The sequence below is a fragment of the Tupaia chinensis genome, unplaced genomic scaffold, assembly GCF_000334495.1.
Source record: "Tupaia chinensis unplaced genomic scaffold, TupChi_1.0 Scaffold143713_1, whole genome shotgun sequence".
NCBI classification, from domain to species: domain Eukaryota; kingdom Metazoa; phylum Chordata; class Mammalia; order Scandentia; family Tupaiidae; genus Tupaia; species Tupaia belangeri.
Genome location: NW_006203561.1, coordinates 93,065 through 98,464, shown reverse-complemented (window position 1 = coordinate 98,464; position 5,400 = coordinate 93,065).

Genomic DNA, 5,400 nt, shown 5'->3' with positions numbered 1-5,400 from the left:
ATGAAGTGGGGAGATTAATGTCTCTGTACTGACTGACATGCATGGCATTCCCTTTTGAAAAAGCAATGTAATACACTGTAAAGTTATATGTAATCCAAGGTAATATAAAGAAGATTATGATGATAATAAAAAAAAGTGAAAAAAAAAACAAAGAAAAGCTTTTTGCCTTGTTTGTGCCTTTTTCCTGTTAATTTATTTCTTCTTCCTTCACCTAGGATAGAAAGTCTCCCAGGTCTTCCACCTCTGTCTGGGCTGGGCCTCCATGTGGTGTGCAAGTGTGCCATGCAGTTTTCTATTTTTATCCCAATTTCATTTTTTGCAATGCAATTTTTTATTTTTTCCCTCTTTTTCTTGTAGCACTTTCCTTCTTTTTTTTTTGCTTTCTTTTTCTCTATTTTTTACTCTTTTTCTTTGAACTTACGCTTCTATTTTACTGCTCACTCCTTACCCACTGACTAGAGACTTCTAGGTAGATAATGTAGTATTAATAATAATAGTAGCTAATAATAGTAGATACATTCTGAACATTGTGGTTTTTAGAGAACTTTTTGCACCTCATTGTAGTGGTTACAAAAATAGTGAAATTTCCCTTCATAAATTGGATTGCGAAACTTCTCCTGTTTGTTTGTTTGTTTGTTTGTTTGTTTGTTTGTTTTTGCTTTGCACTGGAGAACACAGTAGAAGGGAGAAAATAGCACCAAATTATTTTACAGTAAGGAGACACACAGGCTCAAAGTTTCACAATCCTTCTCCAACAAGTTAAGCAAAAGTGAATACATTACCAAATGACTAAGAATCAGAAAAGAGCCTCAAGGATGAGAGAATCAAGTAATAAATCTCCAGCAAGGGAACACTGTAACTTGTCTCCATGAAGGAAAATATTAGAGGATATTACTGAAATGTCAGAGAATAAATTTAGAATATTTATGGTAACAAAATTCTATGAGATGCAAGAGAAAAGAGACATTGAGCTCCAAGAGATGAAGACGCCCTTCCACGAAATGAAAGATGAATTGGACACCATAAAAAAGAACCAAACAGAACTGTTAGATATTAATGCTATAATACAGGAAATTAAAACCTCCCTCAAAAGTATTAAAAGCAGGTTAGACCATGCAGAAAGTATTAAAAGCAGGTTAGACCATGCAGAAGATTGAATTTCAGAAGTATAAGACAAAACTTCTAACCTAGAAAAAATTATCAAAAATCCTCAGAAAACAGTCAAGAAAACTGAACATCAAATATGATAAATACTCGATACCATGAAATGCCCAAATATCTGAATAGTTGGTATTTCAGAAGATGAAGAATCTAATAAGGGCATGGATAATCAAATCCATGAAATCCTCAAAGAAAACTTTCCAAGTCTAGAGAGGCATTCAAGCATCAAGACCCAAGAAATAAAAAGAACCCCAGTAGGAATCAATTCAAGAAGATCCTCTCCACGGCACATTATAGCTAGATTGACCAAAGTGACAGACAAAGACAAGATACCAAGACTGGTGAGAGAGAAATGTCAAATCACCTACAAAGGTTATCCCATCAGCCTAACACTGGATCTCTCATGGGATAAAATGCAAGCAAGGAAAGAATGGGGAAATAAATTTAAAGTGTTAAATGAAAAACAATTTCAACCAAGAATACCTTACCATTCCTTCATATGGAAAAAGAAAATCAAAACGTTCTCAGACAAACCAAACTTGACAGAATTTACCAACTCCAGACCAGCTCTTCAAGAAATTTTGAAAGGAGTATTGCATGCCCAAGTTCCCGAGAGGAGAATGGAGGAGAAGGGATTGCGGCGTGGCCATCCCTCCTGGGGGGGGGATTTCTTACTTTCTAGCTCTCTTTCTCTCTCTGTCTGTCTGGCGAGCACATGCGCCCTATAGCAAAAACCTCTCCAAAAAAAAAAAAAAAAAATCAACCAAGAATATGGCCAACTTAATTTTAGGGACAAGTCTGGAAATATCGATAATAACATTGAATGTTAATGGATTAAGTTCTCCTATCAAGAGACACATGCTGGTGGATTGGATTGGAAATCAGAAACCTTCCATCTGTTGCCTACAAGAAACCCATATCGTGGATAAAGACATACATAGACTAAAAGTGAAGGGCTGTAAAAAGTATTCTATGCAAATGGAAACCAGAAAAGAGCCGTAGTCACTATACTGATTTTAGACAAAATAGACTTTAAGACAAAAACCGTAAGAACAGACAAAGAAGGGCATTATATAGTAGTTAAAGGGCTAATTCACCAAGAAGATATAATGCTTATAAATATCTATGCACTGAACTAGGAGCACCCAAATATGTAAAGACTGTGAGATCTAAAAGGAGAGATTGACTGTAAAAAAATAATTGTTGGAGATCTCAATGCCCCATTATCTCCTTTAGATGGCTCAACGAGACAAATAATAAGCAAAGAGATCCAGGACATAAATGATACTATAAATCCGATGGACTTGATAGACATCTATAGAACTTTCCTCCCAAAAAACACAAAATATACATTTTTCTCAGCCCCACATGGTACTTTCTTGAAGACTGACCACATGATAGGGCACAAAACCAGCCTCTACAGATTCAAAGGCATAAAAACTATATCCAGCGTCTTCTCTGACCATGATGGAATTAAACTTGATTTTAATCTCAGGACAAAATCTCAAAAATACAGAAATACATGGAAATTAAATAACCTAGTTCTAAATGACTTAATGACTACTGAGGAGATTAAGACTAAAATTAAAAAGATTCATGGAAACAAATGATAACAAGTACACAAGTTTTCATAATTTATGGGACACAGCCAAAGTAGTTATAAGAGGGAAGTTCATAGCAATCAGTGCACACAAGAAAAAGATGTAAAGGTGGCAAAAGGACGACCTAACATCATGCCTCAGGGAACTGGAAAAACAACAAGAAAAAAAGCCAAGAAAAAGTGGCAGGAGTAAAGAAATAGATTCAAGCAGAATGAAATGAAATAGAAAATAAGCGAATTATACATAAAATAAATGAGAGCAAAAGCTGGTTCTTTGATAAACAAGATAAGATTGACAGACCATGGGTCCAGCAGTTAGCGTATTGGCTATGTCTCTGGACTCCCACGTAGTCGACCACGGTTCGAGTCCCAGACCCGGAGGCTTAAAAATGCCGGCGCGTGTGCATGCATGCCCAAGACACCAAGAAGAGAATGGAGGAGAAGGGATTGCGGTGTGTCCATCCTCCCTGGGGGGGCGAGGGGAGGTGATTTCTCACTTTCTGTCTCTCTGTCTCTCTTTGTCTGGCAAGCACACACACCCTATAACAAAAACTTCTCAGAAAAAAATAAATAAATAAAAGATTGGGGAGAGCCCGGGGCGGGGCGTTGGGGGTGGGGGCTGCTGCCCCTGGAAGACCCCGCTGAGATGCTGGCGGAAAACCTAGTGGAGGAGGTGAAGGAGGACGAGCTGTGGTATGACCACCAGGGCCTCCAACAAAATCTCCAACTTGCTGCTGAGCTTGGGAAGACATTACTGGACCGGAACACAGAGTTGGAGGATTCTCTTCAGCAGATGTACACAACCAATCAGGAACAGTTACAGGAAATTGAGGCAGGGTCTTACTGTGTCACAATCCATCTATGTCAGCATCCCAAGTAGCTGGGAGAACAGGTGTATAAAGCTGTGACTAGCTCTTAGGGTGGGTTGGAAATTGAACTCAGTCCTCTCACATGGCCTCAGGCTGCCAAATAGCAGTGTCTACCAGCACCTTCTACTGCAGCTGGGCCCCTGCTGTGTTTCTCAGACATCCTCTTCACCTCGTCTGAAGATTTAATAGAACAGTTTAGACTGTCATATACTGTGATGTACATTTATATTTGGATAGAAATATATTCTTTGTATTGTATTGATGTTTCTTATGAAAACATCTGTAAATACTGTAATACATACTTATTTCAGCATATCTCCTAAGTATATAAAAACTAAAGAATTCTGAGGCCAGCTGGTAGCATGGTGGTTAAGGCAGCTGGATTCCACATGGCTAACTGTACACTTTGAGTCCCGGACCCTGCATCTTGAAAAATACATCAGGCACATGTTCCTGTGTGCCCAAAGTCCTAAAAGGAAGAAGAAATGGAGACAAGACTGCAGTGCAATCGTCCCCCTTGGAAGGTGCTTTCTTACCTTCTGTCTCACTCAAACTCTCTGGTGAGCATTTGCACCCTCAGGCAATTTTTTTTTTTTAATAAAGGAAGTCCAAAGGAAAATAATGCCTATTGGTTAGTGTAGGAGATTATAAACACAACTACTTTATGATCTAAAAAAAAAAAAGATTGACACACCATTAGGTGGACTAATTAAGAAGAGAGAAAGGAACCAGATACATAAATTCGTAATGAATCAGGCAACATTACAACCGACATAACAGAAATACAAAACATCATTAGAAAATACTATGAGTGATTATACACCAACAAACAAGATAACTTGGATGAGATGGACAAATTCCTGGAGATGTATAATCTATCAAGATTGACTCAAGAGGACATTGAAAGCCTGAATAGACCTATATCAAGCAATGAGATTGAATCAGTAATAACCTCCCGACAAAGGAAAGTCCAGATCCTGATGGCTTCACTGCTGAATTTTACAAAAATTTTAAAGAAGAAGTAACCCCCATCCTACTCACACTGTTTTTAGAAATCCAAAAGGAAGGAACCCTTCCAAACTCATTCTATGAAGCCACCATTACCCTCATTTTCAACACGGATAATGATAGGACAAAAAATTCCTGGACACATATAATCTACCAAGATTGACTCAGGAGGACATAGAAAGCCCGAATAGACAAGCAATGAGAATCAGTAATAAATAACCTCTCAACAAAGAAAAGTCCAGGCTCTGATGGCTTCACAGCCAAATTTTACAAAACTTTAAAAGAAGAGGTAACCCCCATCCTACCCACACTGTTTCTAGAGATCCAAAAGGAAAAAACCCTTCCAAATTCATTCTATGAAGCTTCCATTACCCTCATTCCCAAAACTGATAAGGATACAACAAAAATGGAAAACTACAAACATATATCCCTGATGAATATAGATACAAAAATTCTCAACAAGATACTTGTTAATCATATTCAACAGCATATAAAAAAGATTATTCATCACGACCAGGTGGGCTTTATTCCAGGGATGCAAAAGTGATTCAACATATGCAAGACCATAAATGTAATACACCATATTAACAGAAAATATGATCATTTCAGTTGATGCAGAAAAAGCATTGGACAAAATACAACATCCTTTTGTGATCAAGACACTCAAGTAAAATTGGCATGAAAGGATCGTTTCTTGAATAATAAAAGCCATCTATGAAAAACCTATAGCTAACATTATACTGAATGGGGAAAAGCTTAAAG